Source organism: Anabrus simplex, chromosome 1 (genome assembly GCF_040414725.1).
Source record: "Anabrus simplex isolate iqAnaSimp1 chromosome 1, ASM4041472v1, whole genome shotgun sequence".
NCBI lineage: Eukaryota > Metazoa > Arthropoda > Insecta > Orthoptera > Tettigoniidae > Anabrus > Anabrus simplex.
In genome coordinates, this window is record NC_090265.1 from 1442646454 (window position 1) to 1442668873 (window position 22420).

A 22420-nucleotide genomic window follows, 5' to 3' on the forward strand; every position below is an offset into this window, starting at 1 on the left:
TTTCTCTCTTCAGCTGCCACTCATCTCTGATAGATGGGATTAGTGCTGTGTCCCGAGTGAAGCAGCTTGCATGAATATTGGCGCAAAGTAGCTAGGAAGTTAGATAACTGTACACATGCTATATGATTGTCCCGTCAATGACTGATACTACAGCTGGTATATAAATACAGTTTCTTAAGAGCTTCAGTTTTATTTATTGTTTACATTTTATGGCCTGTATTGGACCACCCTAGTGAATTATACAAAGGATTCCTTGATTTCCCATCAGCCAAATATTTTTTCATTCTGAGAGATCCTGCCTTGTTCTGTTGGACATACGTTCCCATTAGACCTTTTATTGATCTTGGTGCGTAGCCTGGTTTGTGGTTTGAAGTATCTTCATTGTTTTCAATTTTGTTTATGAGATCATCCATTGTTATTTGTAGTTCTTGAATATCCTCCTTAATTTCCATGATCCATTTAATCTTGGTCCTGCTATTCCATAATTTTTCAATTATTATTATTCTGCTAATTCTAGTGTCAGGTGTTCTGATAAGATGTCCAAAGAATGAAATTATTTCCTCATCGTGCTCAATACTGGTTCAATTTCCTTACAAACTGTTTTATTTGATGCTATTCTTCATAGTCCATTAACTTGATACTGTTAATTTAGGTTCGTTCCGTTTCTCTATGGGGTCGTGTATGAGGTGAGATGGATCTGTTGTGGCGTGTTTTTACGGCCGGATGCCCTTCCCGACGTCAACTTCATCAGAGGAGTTACAGATGAAATGAATGACGTGATATATGATAGTATGGAGAGGGTGAAACCCGGTGCCGGCATATAGCCTGCTCATGTCGAGTAGCACCAAAGGGTCTGCTCAAGGCTTAACATCCCCATCCGACGGACGAATCGCCATCAGCATCATGATATGCCCTTACTCCACATGAGCACTGTAGAGAGGTTTGGAATTTAATCCAGGTTTTTAGGACTCAATCTAGTAATTAGAAATTGTATACCACCACCTCCATTACCTTGCCAGCCAACATTCTGATGGTGAATTTTTTTCGAACAACGGGACTCGAACCGGCTAACCATGGTGTCGGACAGTTTGGACTTCAATGCCTTAACAATCACGGCCACCAGGCGGGCTACTGTTTATTTATGCATGGTTCTAATTATTCTTTTTTCTGTCTTAAGTATTTCATCTGTTTAAGCTGTATTAGTACATTAGTTTTAAAAATCATTTCACTAGCATAAGTTATTTCTGGCTGTGCGACTGTTTTATAATGTCTTTAATTTTGCTGCTATCGATAAGCTATGTATAACATATAACATATATTTGCTATAATGGCACGAGTACAATTGATCTTGTCTTAATAAATTCTAGTATAACCACCAAATGTCAAAGTGTTATCATGGAAGCTGAGAAGAAGCATCTGCCCGTGAAAACGACTCTGCTAATAAATGGTATGAGTCACAGTAAGAAGTTACAGCCATTAAAGTTCAGAAGAACATTGGACTTAACAGTACTAGAGGAATCAGACAGCAAAGCAATAATCGATACATTAAACAAAGGGACTCTGAATCAGACTGTTTTAAAATTGGAGGAAATTCTTAAGAAGGAAATACCTCCTACAGTAATTAACAATAGAAAAGCAAAACCATGGTTTACAGATGCATGCTACAAAGCAAGAAAAACAGCTTTGTCAGCCCTGCATGCAGCAAAATTGCAGCGCACAAAAGAACGGCTGGAGTACTACGCTAATTTAAGAAACAAATATAAATATAAATATAAAATATAAAGCCCATCAGACATTTTTGGAAAAGGGAGAAAAATGTTTAATTGAAGAGGTTACTCAAGACCCTTACAAAGCTTTGCGTTCTAAACCGCCAAAGTTTTCTCGTAATATACCAATGGATGTTTGAGAAGTGCAGCTTCGTGCAATTCTTCAGGAGAGGGACACGCAGCCAATCAATTTTCACGTCGACCCAACAGTTATCCCGAATGATTCGGAGAGATTTACGCTTGAAGAAATAGAAGAAACTGTCAAAAGCCTAAAAAAAAATATTTTAAAAAAATGGGAAAGCATGTGGTGCAGATTACATTTATAATGAACATTTGAAAGGGATATTCCCAGTGTTAAAAGAATCCATTTACCAGTTACTGAATGAATGTTTACAACAGGGTAGGATACAAGACTGTTGGGCTAAGTCCACAATAAAAATGATGTATAAGGGCAAAGGTGATACAGCAGACCTCTAATTCGTACAGAGGAATTGCTCTGGAATGCATACTCTTAGACACTGACTCAGCTAGTATGTAAGCGCCTCACAATATTAATAGACAAGCTCCCAGATTCCCATTTTGGCTTCAGAAGAAGATCAACCATTCAAGCAATCGATTGTCTAAAACAGTATATTAATGAAGCTCTCCCAAATCCAAAGGGAAAACTTCATGCAATCTTTATTGATTATTCTAAGGCTTTTGATACGATCAATAGAGTTATCATATTAGAGAAGTTGCGTAAGATCATCGGGCCTAGTTGTTATCTACTTCCAATCATTAAGAATCTTCTTACAGACAACTGGGTAGAGATTAGTGATGGCATCACCAAGTCATATCCGATACTTCAAACCATCGGCATCCTTCAAGGCGACCTAAGCCCATTGCTTTTCATTGCCGCCACAGCTGACATTGTACAAAGAGTAGATTCAGAAAATGTCAATATTCTCATGTATGCAGATGACATGGTTCTGACGTCAACTCAGTTGGATTTGCAGACTACTTTTAATAACGTTACGAAATGGGCAGAAGAGAACCAGCTAAGGTTAAATGAAAATAAGACGGTCTCTTTGACCTTCAGAAAAGGAGGAAAACGAACATTCTTAATCAATGACCAGCAATTGAAGTCTCTCACAAATTTTAAGTACCTAGCATTCGCTTTTCAAACACCGAGGAACGTGTTCTCTTTACATGTAAAAGACAGACTAAATGCTGCCATAAAATCCATTAACGACATCAGATCTTTGAGCTGTCTCTCACTTTCATGTACCATAGAGTTATTTCACCTGAAAGTTAGTCCTGTAGCCACCTGTGGATTAGAAAATATATGGATATATCTTGGAAAGAGGCAACTACATAGTATAGAGAAGATGAAAGCATTCTATGTAAAGAAAGTATTTTGCCTATCAAAGTACACTCCATCACACCTCGTATACCAACTGTCGAGGGAATTATTCTTTGTGGAAGAGCTGCATTTGAAACTACTGCTCCCGGCCACCCCAGCGTATAAGAAACTCCTACAAGAGCTTCGGCAAAAAAGGGACAGCATATGGTGGGACTTTTACCAATGCGATGCGATGATCAACTGGACTTGGGGAGGCTATGAGTTGAGACACGTTGTGACCAGACTCTCAGTCCATGGTTTTCACCAATGCCTGTGTATTAAAGAGAGTTTCCATGAACCAAGTCCAGACTGCAGGTGCAAAAGATGCGGCGAACTTTGTGAATGCTATAACGTACTTAAGTGTAAACTGAGAATAGAATCCTTAACAAAATTCTGTACTGATGATTGGTCATAAGAACTTTGTCCATGCACATTCGTGCGCAATAAAACATAAGCTTTTTTTTTTGTTGTATGTAGTCTTAGTAATATAATTTGCTTTAAGTTTTTTATTCTGTTATGCCAAGCTGGTTTCTCATTAAGATGGAGTTATTTTTCCTAAATAAATTTATCAAAATTTTTTATTGCTTGCCCATCAGTTATTTTATTTACCAGTGGTGGATGTGTAAACATAATCTGATTTTTCAAAGGATATTACAAGACCTATTTTTTGTGCTGTTTCCTGTAGAGATTTAATTTGGTGTAGAGTTTCCTGAATATTATTAGATAATAGAGCAAGGTAATCAGCAAATCCTAAACAATTTAAACTGAAATTTTGTTTTGAGCTTCCAACTTTTATGTTCTTTGGGTTGACTTTGTATCATTTCCTTATTATAAATTCTAATGCACAATTAAATAGTAATGGAGATAAACAGTCTCCTCATCTTAAACCTGTTTTAATCCAAAATGGTTCAGAAACATCTCCTCTGAACTTAACTTTTGATATGGTATTTGTTAAAGTTATCATCATCATCATCATCCTAAACCATCTCCAGTTTCCCGGGTGTGGTATATGAGCCTTCTCCATCTCATCCTGTCCTTGTACCATTCTTCCTCCACCAACTTGTCCCAATCATGAGCTCTCGGCAGTACATCGCTCTTAACTAAATCTATCCATTTCCTTCGTGGCCTTCCCACGGGTCGTCTTCCTTCTACCTTTCTGTCAAATTCCTTCCTTGCAGTTCTGTTTATTGGCATCCTCTTCATGTGACCAAACCACTTCAGTCTTGATATCTGAATCTTATTGAGGAGAGAATCATCTATTCCTACTTCTCTAATTTTCTCATTTCTAATGTTGTCTTTCCTGGTTTTCTGGATCATAGTGCGTAGGAATTTCATTTCAGCTGCCTGAAGTTTGGAATTATCTCTATTGGTCAGTGTTGTGGTTTCGAGACTGTACGTAAGAATTGGTGTATAATAGGACTTGTACAATGTCATTTTTGTTTTCATGGGTATTTGCTCATCCCACAGCAGGTGTCTTACCTGGTGGTAAAATTGTGTTGCCTTATTGATTCGATTGTTGACCTCATGTTTTGCTAGGTTGTCATTTGATATAACGCTACCCAAGTATTTGAAAACTGGAACGCTGTCCAGTTGAGCTTCATTTAACATGACTGTTGGTTCTGCTCCTTCCCCATACACTTTCATCACCACCATCTTGGTCTTGCTGATGTTTAAACCATATTTCTTAAACTCCTCATTCCAGCTTTGTATTCTCTCTCCCAATTCCTCTTCTGAGTCACTCCAGATCGCAACATCATCTGCAAATGTGAAGGTTTTGATATCTCCATGTTCTTTCCTTTTAATAGATTTCATTACTACATCCATTACAATAATAAATAGAAGTGGTGACAATGAGCTGCCCTGCTGCACTCCTCTTAGTTTCAAACCAGTCCGACAAACCACATCCTACTTGAACACAGCTTCTGTTCCCACTATACAACATTTTCACTTTGTCTATGAGGCTGTCTCGCACTTCAAGTTCTTTCATGCATTGCCAAATTCTTTCCCTTGGTACACTATCGTATTCTTTCTCAATGTCCAAAAATATTAGAAATAAAGGCTTGTTCTTCTCCCAGTATTTTTCCATTAGCATCCTAATTGCAAATATAACGTCTGTAGTTGACCTTCCTGGTCTGAAATGTTAAAGTTCTATCAGTTTAATTTAGGATGGAGTCCAAAATTCTGTAAAATTTTTAACTTTGAAGGTCTATGTATACAATCATATGCCTTCTTGAAGTCAACAAATGTTATTACTATAGGCTTGCTTTGTTTTCTGTAGTAAGCTATTATTAATTTTAGTGTTGATGTGTTCAGCACAACTTCTCCAGGGTCTAAAGCCTCCTTGGTACTCTCCTACCTCTTTTTCTAGTTGATCTTTAATCCTTCCATATAAGATCTTAGAAAAAATCTTGTATGTGCAGTCCAAGATAGACAATCCTCTGTAGTTATCTGGATTGCTCTTATTTCCTTTTTTATGAAGAGGTTGTATTAATGCTGTTGTCCAATGTTCTGGAAACTGTTCAGTGATCCAAATTTTTGTTAAAGCCATTTGTAAGTAAATCTGAATCGTATTACTTAAATATTTCCACATTTCTACAAAAACCTGGTCTTTCTCCACATGCCTTATAATTTTAAAGTTCTTTTACAGCTTTTTCTAATTCTTGAAATATTGGAGGGTCTGTTATTAAATTTGGTTTTTATTGAAGTATTTGTATTAATTTGTAATGGTTCCTGAGGTTCTTCACAGCTCAAAAGTTTACTGAATGCTTTTGCAATAATCTCAGCATTTTCACTACTGTTATGTGCCATTTTTCCATTTTCATCTTCCAACATTAATGTAGGAACAAATTTCTGTAGTTATATTCCAAAAATGTTGTTATAGTCTCTAGAAATGGTGTTATGATAATTAACTTACTTGGAGTTTATTATATCCATATGTAATTCTCTTTTAATTTTTATATTATTTTGCAAAAATGACTTCCTGATATGTTTTAGGTTGATAGCATTTTCTTCTGATTTATGAGCTTGCAACATGAAACATGACTGTCCCTTTTATGAATTTCATCACATTCTGTCGTCCATCAGTCTCTTCTTTTAAAAGGATTAAATGGAGCTAAATTTTTAGCTTTTGTTGAGAACTGGGATAAATTCTTCAAGGTCATCTGTCAGTTTTATTGTTTGTGTGACTTCCCTATATTTGCCATTTTTTGTTAACTGGTGTGGATCATAATTCCTCTTTACTTTATTAGTTTTGATATCTTCTTTAGTGGTGTGACTTTGTTTAATTTTGACAATGTAGTGATCACAACCAGCATCTATTCCTCTTAATACTTTTACATTATAAATTTCCTTATGGAAAAATTTATCCATACATTGTCTAGCTGTCATTTCCCTTTTCGCCAATCAGGATGCTTCGAAGTCTTAAGCTTGTTTGGTTTCCTTTTGAAATATGTTGATTTTGGATATGTCGCTGGCCATTCTTCTTTGTAAATTTATGTGGAGCCCATTTTCCAATTATATTTCTATACTTTTCCTTTCCTAATTGGGTATTAAATGTCCCCTAATAAAATTTGAATATTACTTTTACTTCGTGTGTTCAAGGAGATCCAAAAATTTATCCAATTCTTTCTTTGTTAGTGTTAGAAAATTTTTTCATTAGTAGGGTCATGGGCATTAATTATTGTATAAATTTTTTGTTGTTTTAAGGTGAGAGTTGCAATTCTTGGTGATATTGCTTGAAAATCAATTATAGAATCTATTATTTTTAGATTCACTATAAATCCTGTTCCAGATTGGGGACATTGATTCTTAACTCCTTGGTCAGGTATCCCATTATAAATTCTATAACCTTGTGATTCAAAAGGTTCTTCCATCATTTCTCTCATTTCTTGAAGGCCCACTATTAAAATTTTGTTCACCTAATTCATCTGTAAAAGTCGTAAGTCTTTCAATTTTACAGAAATATTGTGAGTTGCAATGTAGTTAATTTGTTGATGTTTAATCCTCTTCAGTTTAGTTGGTTGCAAATGCTCAGACTCATTGCTGTTTCTCAGTTGGCTACCCACCGAATCCGAAGTAGGCTTCTGCTGAAGCCTGATTGGACAGGATGGTGGAATTATTTTCCTAAAAGACTTTGCCATATTAACTACTGAAGGTAATGAACCTTAAGTGGAGCAAGCTCCGATTTACAACTATGGTTGTTAACCACAGAGGTTGTTGTGTGTTTGGTCCACGAGATCTATTTTATTTCGCTCAAGTCTATCGGCCAGCCACCTGGGACACGCCATGTTTATCACCTCTCCGCCTGCTGGACACCGTAGTAGGTTCGTGGTTTCATTATTACCACCATTATGACTTGAACAGTTATTCTTCTCATTTTCATCATCATCATTGTTGTTTTTGTAATAGCAATGCACATTTTATATGATCAGAATAGGATAAATATAATAGTATTTCAGAGAACTGTACTTACTTAGTAGACTGTCAAATATTTTAAATTCTCAAAACTTGATATATAAATGGTTACAAGATCTCAAAGCAGCACACAGAAAAAAGAATAGTGCTAATATCTCATATGTACAGAGGTAATTTTTTAAACCATTAAAAATGCCCTGTCCAGAAACTTTCTTAGAGAATATCAAGCCCAGATGGAACCTCGTTAGTCCGAACCCTGCTAGACGGAAAACCCACATAATACAAACCAAAATTGGCAAAAATATAAAATTATAAAATGTGCTGAAATAGGTAAATACCAATGACAAACTCTGATACTGTTTTAAAATAAATGTAGTATACAGTATTTTACAGATAAGTGAACAATAAAGCAATTGCTTTTATGTTGATTCTTTTAGATGATAAATTTACAGTAACATAATATTGTACTCTAATACACTTCACTGGTTGTAATTTTGTTGCAAAAATTGTCATTTTACATTGCTGTAAAGAATCTAATATCGCAGATGATGCAATGTTCTTCTGTTGCATCATAAACATGACTTCAACGGCTGTAGTATTTGCATTCTGCTGTATGTACTGTAGGGCTGTTTCTAATGCCTTTGCCACTTCAGAGTGGGAAATCAGCTGAGTTGTCATCTGCTTCATTTGCTGCATCTGGTTATTCATTGGATTCTTGTGTAACAAGAGAAACAATTTCTTCTGTCATAACCTGGTCTTCTGTATCAATTTCTAACCACTCGTCCAAATCAGTTCCTTTTGTCCTTTCACACCCAAGAATTTGTTGCATAAGATGTAGAACATCTACACGCTCGTTAATTTGTTCAGTGCTCTTTGGGCCATAATTTCCTCCATGATTTTCTGATTGTTGTTTAACATTTCCCCATGCTTCAGCCACCCAATAGATCACATCTTTTGTATTGTCCCCTACCACCTTCATCTTCAAGATGCTTTGGCAATCTTCAGGGGTGGACAATTTAAGAGGACAATATAAAATTAATATAAAGGGAAGGGGGGTAGGGAAAAACTATCTACTATGAATGACTAGCATATAACAAAATCTGGTGTGCTAGATTGGAAATACCAAAATCATATTTAAAATGTTTACATAGTTATACCCTAGGGTTGAACCCCTGAACAAGAAATTATTTTTGTAATATCTGAAGCTATCTCTTTTCAGTTTTAATTCAGTTAATTTATAACTGTTGGTTTTGGCAAAAGCCGGCCCCGTGGTATAGGGGTAGTGTGCCTGCCTCTTACCCGGAGGCCCCGGGTTTGATTCCCGGCCAGGTCAGGGATTTTTACCTGGGCCTGAGGGCTGGTTCGAGGTCCACTCGGCCTACGTGATTAGAATTGGAGCTATCTGACGGTGTGATGGCGGCCCCGGTCTAGGAAGCAAAGAATAACAGCAGAGAGGATTCGTCGTGCTGACCACACAACACCTCGTAATCTGCAGGCCTTCGGGCTGAGCAGCGGTCGCTTGGTAGGCCAAGGCCCTTCAAGGGCTGTAGTGCCATGGGGTTTGGTTTGGTTGTGGCAAAATGAAGAGCCTCACAGTTACAATTTAAAATCTCATTTCTCTCAAAGTTCTTATTTGTAAGCTGTTCGACTTTAGGTGATAGTTAGACAAGTACATTAAACGAAACTATGTTACTTAAATAGTATCCTATGCCTGCACTTAAACATCAAAAATCCTGGCAGCACTGCAATTAGGAAAATAGAAAATAAAATGCATGCCGAATTGATTAGGAAAACTTTAACTAACAATTTCCCTGCAAAATGCGTCAGCAGTTAACAATGGCAAAACAACCATACTTACTAACCCCACTGTACTGAGGGAGTCGGTTACAGGGAAAAAACACACCAGAAAATCAATAGACAATGATGATAACAGAGAAACACTGTGCATCCTTGATGGGGTCGCCACACATCCTCCTATAGGCGAAAAATGCACGGCCAACCTTTTTTACATGGGCGAGGCTTGAAGGTGTGACCTGGTCACTAATCCTTGGGGTAGCCGAAATCCCTGATGGATAACCTTTTCTCTTTATATCCTAACTAGCAAGGTACCCGTGCTTCGCTACGGTATTATACTGAAATTTATAATTGATTGCTTATTGTTTTAGATATATAATCTGCCAAAATTCGCGATCTGACTAGTTTTCAGCGAGAATCCACCAAAATTCCTGATCTGACTCGTTTTCTATTAGATTACGGCAGGTTTCCTCCCATTTTTTAATCTTCCTTTCCAGCAATTGATTTCGTACTTTCCGGGCTAGGCTCAGGTATTCTTCCCGATCAGTTGGGTCCGTAAATCTTTGCCATACCGTATTTTCCTATAATCATTTTTAATCTGGATAAAATCTTTCCGGAGATCTGGCGTGGTGTCATATTGGGTGCCTTGGCGGCACTGAACCTGCGGCCGGACTGCATTCTTAGTCATTACCCGTCCAGGAGCCGTTTCCAGCGCAGTCCGCACATTATTATTATTATTATTATTATTATTATTATTATTATTATTACTATTATGTGTTGCTGGGATGAATGATGACAGGGAAAACCGGAGTATCCGGAGAAAAACCTTTTCCGCCTCCGTTTTGTCCAGCACGAATGTCACATGGAGTGACTGGAATTTGAACCACGGAACCCAGCTGTGAGAGGCCGGCGCACTGCCGCCTGAGCAACGGAGGATCCTTATAAGTACATTAAGAACTAACCCCACCGCCGTTAGTTTTTACTGCCAACCCACCCCAAAAAATTAAAAGATGGCGTGTTTATGTTTAAGGGAGATTCCAAACACCAATGTTCACGTCTATTACCTTCAGTTTTGAGATATAAGTATCCCCATAAATATAATTTACTTTTGTCACTTCATTTCAAACTACTCCCCCCCCTCCCTAAGTGAATTTTCCCGCAAAAAATACTTTTTTCTTTAATAGTAAAGGATCTTCTAAATATCAATTATCACGACTCTAACTTCTTCACTTTTTGATTTATGTGTCCTCATGAAAGGAATTCAACTCCTTTACACTCCCGTCCCCCAAGATGGTTTCCCCCCCAAAACGCGTTTTTCTTTGTTTTTAAAGGATATCCAAATACGAATTTTCACGTCTGTAACATTTTTAAGATATCAGTAGCCTAATTAAAAGAATTCAACACCATTTTCAGTCACTTTCACCCCCCCTCCACCCAAGTGGTATTTCCAAAAATTAAAAATACACGTTTCTTTATGTTTAATAGAGATAAAAAAACATTTTTCACTTCTGTAACATGTTAAGTTTTTTTAGATATACTGTAAAAATTCTCATTTTAAAATTTCACCCCTTTTGGGTTCCCCTTAAGTGGAGTTTCCAAAAACAAATCACCTATGTTTCTTTACATTTACAGGAGATTCCAAACACCCACTTTTTACGTCTGTAACATTTTACGTTTCCAAGATATTCTTTCAAAAAATTCACCCCAATTTGTCACTTCTGTTTAACCGCCATTAATTGGATTTTCCAAAAACTAAAAAAATACGTGTTTCTTTATTTTTAAAGGAGATCCCATATACAAAATTTCAGTTCTGTAATATCTTCCGTTTCTGAGATATATGTATCCTCATTAAAGGCATTCAACCCATTTTTCACCCTTTACACCCCTCCTATTGGGATTTGCAGGAAACAAAAAATATGTGTTCCTTTATTTTTAGAGGAGATTCTAACTACCAATTTTACATATGTAAATTTTAAAGTTTTAAGATGTAGACACATTCATTTAAAAAATCACCCCCTTTTCATCCCCCCCCCCCCATTAATTGGATTTTCCAAAAACAAAAAAAGTTTCTTTATTTTTAAAAGAGATCAAAAGTACCAATTTTCAGGTCTGTAATGTCTTCAGTTTCTGAGATATAAGTACTGGTATCCTGATTAAGGGCATTCAACCCGTTTTCCCAATTTTCACCCCTTTTCACCCCTCCTATTGGGATTTTCTGAAAACTAAAAAATACGTGTTTCCTTATTTTTAAAGAAGATTCTAAATACCAATTTTTACATCTGTAAACTTTTTAAGTTTCGAGATATAGACACGCTCATTTTAAAATTTCACCCCTCTTTTCACCCCCTTAGCGAAGGAATATCCAAAAATCCTCTTAGCGAGCACCTACATCTTAATATGAATATATCGCCAAAATTTCATTTCTTTACGTCCAGTAGTTTTGGCTCTGCGATGATGAATCAGTCAGTCAGTCAGGAAAAGTTATTTTATATATATAGATAAGGGTCATCAACCTACCTCCTCCCTTGAATTCTAAATGGACTACTGCTTTTGAGTCTGTTAAACGAAAAGGAGCCATTTGCTTTTAACAATCAATGTCTTTTGTATACTCAGTTAACCCAATGAGTACTACTCACCTATTGACAGGCTGACATCATCGTTCATAGTTTATTCCATCAAAGCGTCACAGGTTTGGTGTCTAACTTTTTGTTTTATGTGATTTATACATTGGTGCTGATACAGATATCTGCACTAATGAATGGTAGGAGTATCAGGAAGTGTTGTTACTGGATCACTTGAACCGTACGTTGACAAGGGACACCAGCTGTCCATAAACAATTGGTATACTAGCCCACTGTTAGCTGACCATCTTGTGAGGGGAAAGACTCGTGTGGTACTCTGGGTAAGAACTGAAATGGGATGAGTATTTGTAAAGGTGTTACAGAAGGGGGACATTCAATCAAATCACACTGACATTATGATGGCATTGCATTGGAAGGATAAAAGGGAAATTTACATACTTTTATCCTTCGACTGCAATGAAATGGTAGCAACGGAGAAAACTGAACAAAAAAGAGGGGAAACGGTGAAGAAACCAGCTACAGTTGTAGATTATTATAGAGTATGGGTGGGGTTAAGACAGACATGATGATTTCATATAATAAATGTGTAAGAAAAACCACCAAGTGGTACAAAAGAATGTTTTTCCACACAGATATGTGTCTTAATGAATTTGCTTTGTACCAACTCTAAACTGGTAGTCATGTCCTTGGCAAAGTTCCAATTGGAAGTTATCCAAGAGCTGTTGCAAAACCACCACAACTCTGGCAAACCACATAAGTGGTCAACAGTTCCTACAAGAAAATCTATTGTGCCTTACAGAGCTTCATTTCCCTAATGAGGTTTCCCGTAACCCCCTTTTGGTAAACCAGGTAAGATCTCCCATGTGTATTACGGTAGTCCCTATACATTCAGTAATAATTACAATTATTGTCATATCCATGAATACCACAATTGGCATTGAATTTGTTAAAAAATCAACTTTTGTACTTGTAAAAAGTAACATGTGTTAGTTGCCTACACATTTTTAGGAAATGATTTTATTTTGGGCTCTTTACTTTGTATAAAGATGACTTACTCATGGGCACAAGAATTGCAAATACGATTTCTCCCAAAATAATATTGAACATAAGTGTAGGATTTCCCATTTGCAATCAATTTATAAAGAACAAAGATCTGTAAACATTTTAAGCTATTAACCCCCTGATGAGTAAAAAATTGGGGCTTCTAAATTTTAAAAAAATAAGAAATAACACAGCATTGAGGTACCAACAGTCAACTAGAACTCAGCACTTGAAAGGTTAAAGGCATGGAATTGGGCCTATTTCAAACTCTGCCCCTCGGCAACCCACTAGGGAAAACTAGACAGGCAGGCTCGCTTCTTAGCAATTGTAATAAACAACACAATTCAAATTCCTTCTACATAACTCTATTTTCTCTCTGCATTTCAACAGCACATATCAGTTCTCACAAGCATACTAAACATTTCATTATTTATTCTATCATTAGAATTGTCATAAAATAAAGACCTCTACACATAAGGGGACGAGAATCTACCTGCTTTCACAAATATTCCTAGCTATTATATGGGACACGGGCTTAGTCACGCTAGGTGCTGTTCTTGCAATCCGCACACAGTGATGAAAATAATGATCTTAAGTCTAGGTCATGCAGTTAAGGAGTGTTGCCCTGATGGAATTATCTAAAATTATTCCTGGGCTTTCAGGTAAACTATGGAAGATATTATTGCTATGATGATATATATTATAAGGAAGGGAAAATAAAAAAATATAAAAACCCTAAAAAATGTCTCCTAAATAAAAATCTTATCTGTCTCAACACTAATTAATATCGCTCCCATTGGCAACACTCCATAATCTAACCAGCCTTTTTTGAATTGCATAACCCCTTTTATAAAATTATAAATATGATGAAATATTCGCAAGAATATGAGATAGTCAAAAATTATTACCCAAGCTTGTAAATACTTACATATGTTTTTCTCACCAGTTAATGGACGTCTAGCATATAAGCTGTGTCCAACTTCCTAAATTCTAACATCTGAAGATTGTGTAAGTGCTCATGCATAGGGCTGCTTTATCCTCCTTTTGAAATGGTCCTTTGTTGGAAGCTGCGCACAGTCAAATACACAACGTTAGCATCCAAAAACACCACAAAGAAAGATCCACCTACTGGTCTAAAAAGAAATAGTCTCCTTTCTTTACTGGGGTCCTTGAATACCAATTTTCAGGCGCTCGTGACTTGGTATATATCTGCCTAATTACACCGGTGTGTCTGTTCCCAATTTTAAATGTACGGAACAAAGAGTTTTATACCGTGCACAGTGCCGTTAGCTTTGGGATGGTTAATAGGATTTGATAGTATGTGTTCTTCACTGAGGAAAGCACTCACGTCTACTTAATTTGTGGGTGGCACTGTGGTCTACAATCGATTGAACTTTATAGTGTTTATTGTCCATAAAAGAATTGCTCTCGCAGACTGGACATGGGGGTGGTCCTGTGGCTTCCTGAAGAATGAATCTGAAAGTAGGGTTGGCTTAGCTTTTATTAACAGATGCACGATGGCTGAGCGCACAATTTCTCGACTGAGGATAACAGCTTATTCCACTGATATCGTGACGATCAGCAAGGTAGTACATTCCACACATGGCTAGTAGGATTTGATTTTTGATCGCATGTGGAAGTGAATTTGATCGTATCTTTTCCAGTGATCAGCCAAGCATCCCTCATGCATTCCAGCCAAGCAGGTGAATCCCTTCATGGGCCATCTGGCTGGGAGATGGTCGAGTGAAGCCTCCTTTGTAGGCTTGCATTCCTACTGCATAATTTGCATAAATCTGGAATATCTATCATGTCTTCTGGTCTATTTTTCTCCTAAGTTATGGAGATGCATAGTATGGCTTTTGTTTCTCTAATGTGTAGATATAGGTGATAATTTACTTTTTTTTTCATTAAAAGCTGGGCTGTTAGGCCTGGAACTCATTGCTCAAGACGTTGGTTCATTACAGTAACACCCCCCGCATGACAAAGCCATGGGTCCATCTATGACTTTCACATTTTTCATTGCTCTCGCACAAACTCAGGCTATCTCATTCATTCAATGGAAAATTTTCACTGTTTCTTATTCTGCATGTCGCTTGTTTGTATGACGTGTGCTCAGCATGGACATGATATAAAAATATGGGCTCGAGCCCATGGTTCCTGCCTCTGATAAAGCACAGCGGTGATCTTTTTACGGATTTGGATTGTACTTAAAGAAGGTTCATCATTCTCAATCCAACATGTAAAAATAATTTTTCGAATATGCATATCTTATGTTTTGAAGCATCTGCTGGTCCATTGGTTGCAGCAGTGGAGTAACATGAAGGGTGGCAGAAAAACTGCTTTGATATCTTCATTGAGAAGCTCATCCTTCAAGGTGTGTGCTGGGTGTTGTCAAGAACAAGTAATGCCCTCAGCGGTAAATCATTTTCGTTATTGAACTTTGTTACTGCAAGGACAATTAATTAAGAAACCAGTCCTTGAATAATTTGCTGGCCTTGTGTGTGTGTGTGTGTGTGTGTGTGTGTGTGTGTGTGTGTGTGTGTGTGTGTGTGTGTGTGTGTGTGTGTTTCCATCCTGCATTACTGCACGTGCTCCTTGCTCATCTTGAAACTAGGTGCATTAAGTTCTGTTTTTGCAGCAAGGCTCTCTTTTTCTTCTTTTCTTAAAATTAAGTAATCTGATTGCAGCTGTACACTTCTTGTGGTGAGGAGTTATTGTTTCAAACCCCCATAAGTGGGTGACGCAGATGAATACACCCACGCTATCCGCTGCCTGTGGTAAGAGGAGACAAAAAATGAATTGTACCCAGTGTGGATGGGAGGGTTTGAATACATTCAGATAATCGCTCCCTATCATAGAAGGCGACTTAAGGGGTTATGTGACAATCGGTTCTCTTTTTTTAAATTTTTGTATTGAGTTGGTTGTAGAGCGATCAAACTTTAATGTGCGTGCTCCTTGGGGAAGGGTCCTCTTAGGTGCACCATGTGCTGGGCAGTAGTATCTGCCTGACAACACAGGTCCCTGCACAGCCAAATACCAGAGTATATTACTTATCAATTTATTTCTATCACTCTATATACACTGTGGGGTACATGGTATTCTAGGTAATTTGAGGTAACGAGTCCTGGTGTTCATTTCTTCAGTTAGCCAGTATAAGGTATCATTCAGCATCGAACCCTGGACAATGTCTGCTATGGGTATTGCCTTGGCTGTTTGGTTTGTCCACAAAGGCCCCTGATCAGAGTGGGTGGCATTCGGGGAGGATGCTTTTGGACATGACATCAAAATCTCTTTAGTGTGTCTAGGGTGGTCCACTTTTGATTCCCACAGGGCAATCCCTGGGAACAAATGCAACGTTTAAGTATGGGTTCCAGCTTCCCTATGTTCCCGGTTGCTACCAGAACCAAATGATTAAGATTTCAAGCTGGTGAAGTCTGTTTTATTCTGTAGACACATCAAAGGTGTCTACGGTGAACTCGAAGACTTGAAAAGAAAGAAAAAAAAAACAACCTGCAACAGTAGTTTGTTGTTAGAGGTTTGAACTGCAGTTCAGGCTGATCAGTTGCTTAAGTGCAACCACATTGGCAAAATCCCCATTAAAGTGGAAAAGAAATTCTTCAATCTGGTTTACAGTTGGCTTATACCACAATCTTGTCTCGGAACACTACTATGACTTGATGGAAAACATGAAGCACTCTGGCGTCACATGTCCGGTGCAATATGCGCAAAGTCAATGGTGAAGTTGTCACCGGTGTCTTAATTGTCTTGCATAAGACTATTTTCATGTTTTTTTTTACCCGTATTGATCATAAGACTAATTGTTACAATTCTTGTTTTATTTTCCACCTAATTCAAAACATAAAAATGTTAGTTTCTAGGACATTTTTTACAATACAACACTAACAGGGACATGTTTCGCTCGTTATATTGAGCATCTTCAGCCTCATTTGAACAAATATCTTAAGGTTAAGTCTTTACATTGAACTTTCATATAAACAGTTTGATCATTAAAATGATTTTATGCCAATAAAATATTACCACTAGTTAACAACAATTAAAAAGAATTAACAAATTAAAATATAGCTGTGATCAAGGTATAGTTGGATGTATGATATCTCGTTGTTCAAACCAGTGTGTGTGGTACATGTGGAGAAGCTGATGATGCTGAAATGAAGTTATAAAAGCAGTTACAAGAAAGGATCCAGCAACTAAATCCCTGGTTTTTGATGATGTAATGTTATGGGGTGAAGCAGAAATACAAGCTAGACTAAATCTTTGGCATGAAGTTTTTACAACCTTAGGTCTTAAAATAAGCAAAACCAAGACGGTTGGCTTGGTGATGAGTAGAAACTCTCAAACTGTTCATCTAAGAATTGGAGATGAGGAGGTGGGTATTGTAGACAACATTCCGGTGCTTAGGTAGTGTTCTCTCCTCAGATAATACCATACATCAAGAGATTACCAGCAGAATACAGAAAGCTTCCACATTCTATCACACTATACATCATATACTTTGGGGTGAAATATTCTCGTTAATTTCAGGAATCAGCTTGTATGAAATATATCTGGTACCTATATTGACATATGGTCTGGAAGCAGTAACACTTACTGGATTAGAAAAGGGTAGTCGAGCAGCAGAAATGAAGTTCCTCCATTCTTGTCTACAAAAAAATGAAAACAGCTTGGATTAGAAGGAAGCTTGCTTGAGTCTCGAAGTGAAGAGATTGCAGTGGTATGGTCACATGAAAAGGATGGATTCCCAAAGGATTCCCGCATCATACTTTGGCTGCACTATTCTTGGAAGGAGACAAAGAGGAAGACCTCATTATGTTTGGGAGAAGCAGATTTTTAAGGACCTTGAAATCGGAGATGTAAACTGGCGTTGCCAATATGATTGTCAATGGATGGACAGGACAAACTGGAGGCGGCTCATACACAACCTCACCTGGCTTGCTGGAGCGAAGAAGAAATGACTAGGAGGTTAGTCACATGAGTAAAATTTCCTGCATCCTTGTTCATACGTCAGTCATTGGACCAACGTGGAATACTCGCACTTCATGAATATTTCTGGCCACATTACATTGAACGAGAACATGTGGTTAACATTTCAACGTTCATATCCATTGGTTAACATTTCACGAAAATGTGTGTATTTAGTGCCACTGTTAGAATGTATTCCAGTCTTTACATTGTGATTCATTACCCGGCAAACTGTATAAAACGGAAGAGTACAGATTTCTTATCTGGCACTTTGAAGACCAACATGAACCTGAAGTCTTGAATTTATTGAATCTTTATATATAAAACGAGTTTTGTCTGTACATTGCTCAGAATTTAAAAAGAATGGTATTTCTGTAAGTCATGTCCACAGTAACAAGGAAATGCACTTTTTTACTTTTCCATAATGTTTGTCTGTACACGCATCATGAGGAAACTGAAGAGAATTTAGTGAATATCGGTCTGTAAAGTTGGGGAGGCGGGGCTGAGCCACTACAATCTAGGCTATAAATTTTATTCACGCTGAGTGAAATAGTAGTTTAGGGGAAGGCCTAAAATTTAATTCTCAAATATTTATGTAATTAGTGGTCCTGTCGATAAATACTACATTAAGTTATATAGAATTAAATTTCCGATCATTTGTCTTATACATTTTTACCATACTGCCTATGATAACAGATATTCATGAATTTGTATTTTTGTTGCTAAGTCCATATCAACGCCGAGCCATGAGAAAATGGGTTAACAGGATTTAATGAAAATTGATATACAGAGTCAGGGAATAAGACACTACAGTCTAAGCTATAAACAATTTTATTCACCCTGGATAAAATGGTAGTCAAGGGGAAGGTGCATAAAATTTAATTTTTAAATGCGTACGTTATTAGTCCTATCGAAAAGTACTATATAACAAAAGTTATAAAGAATACAATTTCCGACCGATCATTTCTAGGTTTTTTTTTTTTTCGTACCAACTATGATGAGTGGTATTTCAGAGTCAGAAGAAAACTAAATGTGAACACCTACAATATATTCAATGAATAACATTGATCAACAATAACATTACGTGATTTTCTTTGTCTCTTATGCTGCCACTTAACTACGATAGATGGGATTACTGTTGCGTACAGAGTATAACAGCCTGACTGAATATAGGCAGGAAATAGGGGAGTGTGAAAACTTTCTTCCTTAGCATGCCATTCCTCTGGTTCATACATTTTCTGATACTGCTGGTACGTAACACACTGGTTCATCATAGTATTCCAGCTATTCGATCCCGACTCTGACGTGCTGTTTTGCATGAGCAGTGTGCAATCTTAAGGCAGAGGCCCACGTAGTAGTATGTATGTATGTATGTATGTATGTATGTATGTATGTATGTATGTATGTATGTGTGTGTATGTATGTATGACCTGGTCTAAAATTACAATTTAGGCCTGTTCCAAATTATAGCACCACAATTCACTAAATATCTCAAAATTCAACCCTGAAAAGAGTAGTTTAAGAAAAGCTTCTCCCTCTTCACTTTTATTCAATTCTACATTCATTTTATTCCAAATTAGCAGTGAACAAGGGGTTTCTCCTCCGGCTTGGAGGAAAAATTTGCCTCCAAGTCAAAGATTCTGCCGCCAGTGTAGTGAATTGAGGATTTCAGACTCTTCAGGTACTCCTAGGAAACAGATTAGTACAAGGCATAGCTTCTGCCCTGGGACTCTCCACTATTTGCACTATTCAACCCCACCTCAACCTCCCTGCCACCGCCGAAAAGTGTGTTCATGGATCACGGCTGTCTGCGGCTTGGGCATTCCAGCTCTTGAACTTTGGGCTGTTAGATCGGCAGCGTAGTATTGTTCATTAAAAGCGAGAAAAATGTGTGGATTTTCATTTGACCAAGTATTTCATATGAAAGCATTCCTTTTAATCGCGCCATTCCATCTGACATTGTAATGACCTATGTTCATTTCAGGTGGGAAAACCACTAAGACAGTCTTTGAGGATGTAAAAAGGCAGGTGGAGAGCGAGTGTCTGCCATTATAATGAACTCTCCAACCTGATTGTGAGTGATGGTAGGCGAGCGGGCCTACCATTACAATGAAAATTCCCTAACCCAGTCTTCATATGAGAAAAGACATTTGGTGACTTTCCCATCGGGTTTCTAGGGTAACATTCAGAGCTATGCAGTTTGATACAATCTCGCTCACAACGTGTACACTACCTAACCTAGAATTCTGTATACAACGTAGAATTCTGTAGCGAAGCATGGGAACATCAGGTAGTAATAACATAAAAATAACAACCAATGTACACAAAAATAATACCAACACATGTAAAATGTCTAGAAGCTCTAATAGCAAAAGACAGACCCATTATATGCAGCCTTATCTTTCAAGCATAAAACTCTAGCATTAATTGGTCTAAGAATCAATCCAGTTAAAATCAAATTAATTCATATGGAAGTGGAATAAAATTTCCTGCTGAAATCTTCACCATAGACAGGTCCATTCTATGTTCGTTGACATCTAGTGAAAAATGTACGGAATAACTTGGAATTAATTCCAATGATGAAATTGTATTGATAAGGCAAATGAAATTGCAAACTTAATGACAAACATTATGAAGTTATGTGCTTCTCCTTTGCTGAAGCTGGATCAGATCCATTATCAGTCAGTATATAGTCTATGGCCCAGCCTTCGTATACTCTTCAGTGTACTCCACTAACAAATCAAAAATAGCATTCTGGAAGATGTCTATAAGCTGTTAAAAGGTGCAGTCAAAGAAATAGTCAGTCTCTCTCAGTACTGTCCAGATGGGATGATCTATGCTCCAAAGCATTTCTGAGGTGAGCCAAGTGAAAAGCTCCTACACAAAACTTAAATATCTGCTGCAGTCTTCTTCATGTGAGAGATCACCTTCACACTGTTGGAGACTTACGGGTGTAAAGGAACTTAATATTTAAAAAGTTAGATAATTAGTAAAACTAATAATCCACTGACCAGTCTGCAAATTTGGAAATTACTGTGGGAGCAGAGCTTCCACACATTCTACGATGGAAAGGTGTTGAAGTTCATCGGATCACCCTAAAGTAAACTTCTGGATAAGTTATCAGAAAGTGTTGTCCAAAACTCTCTGAATGGACAAAAGCTTTCAAAATGTCTTGCAACATCTCAGCAGTTTAAGCAGTTCCTGGTAGATGTTCTGGCACAGAACACTGCAGTCATCCAGACAAAGGAGAATTGCTAAGGAACACCTGTTATCACAGAGCTATCTTAGAATCTTCACGGAAAGATTTAAACTGGAGAGTTTATGAAGTACACTATTTCTTCCATAGGGTCCAACAGAAGAGCAGATACCGTTGCCATCCACCAGCAAACTGACAGCTGTTATTCTTGATGTAACCATCCTGTTTGAAAAAGTTATTCCAGGCCAAGGAAGCATATCAGGAAGAGAGCATTTGAGTCATGCATGCTATCTCCGAGTGAGAGATACATGATTTGCAAAGAGAACTGATCCATAATGGGTCTGCCATTCAGAAGCAGATGCAGTATACCTTAGCACAGGTGAGAAATCCTAAAAAATCTTGGAATTCAGCACACAACTCTGGAAAAAAAATTCTAGTAGACATTGTAAAAAGGAGAAAGAAAGAGAAAGAAAGAGAGAGAAAGAGCTCTCTTTACAAATGTACTGCAAGATTCTCATCTAGTTGCCACAAGACACAGAATACTAAAATTCAATCGATGTTGACAATCTGTTGAACACATTTCTATTAACCACGTTTTGTTAAATGTAAATTAATTTTCCCAACTGATTTCTTCACATAAATATAGTAGTAGATGGTGCCCACAGAGGGTGACCCTATTTAACATATACTTTTTAATAATTAGTTTATTTTATTTGTGTCAGAGGTACCAATATATGAAAGAAACACACTGAATATGAAAAATGTACATGAACAAATTAATCTTATATAGTTATGAATGAAGCACTTAACAAATTTGCATATGAAGTATAACAAATGGAAGAACATACATAAAAATCAAAAAGGAGAAAGCAAGTATTATATGAAAATATCTACGCTATATGTACATTATTTACACAAGTTGTGACCAGTATTCAGCTGCATTGATTGTTTCCAGCGAGTGCCAATTCCAACCCTGTACATGAATATGGGCATAGACGACAGTGCAAGACATGCCTAGAAGTCTGTTCCTCTCCACATTCGCACAATAAGTCCCCATCATGCACGATGTCCCATTTCATAAGACTGTCCATAGATCTTGCAATGCCAGTCTGCAGTCTGTTTAATGACTTCCATATACACCATCCCTCTTCGTGACAAGGTGCCAACTTTTCTTCAATTTCAACACTTTCCGGATGATCTGGGTACCTTTGTTTCCATAGCTTAACCCTGGCCTTTTTTGGGTCTGAATCAAGTGTAACAGAAGACT

General features: G+C 37.4%; 1 protein-coding gene across 1 annotated transcript in view; it reads left to right on the forward strand.

Annotated features, from left to right (window-relative positions):
* The window catches only part of orb (polyadenylation element binding protein orb), a 390632-nt gene that overhangs the window by 224039 nt on the left and 144173 nt on the right, over nt 1–22420 (forward strand). The window lies entirely within an intron of this gene.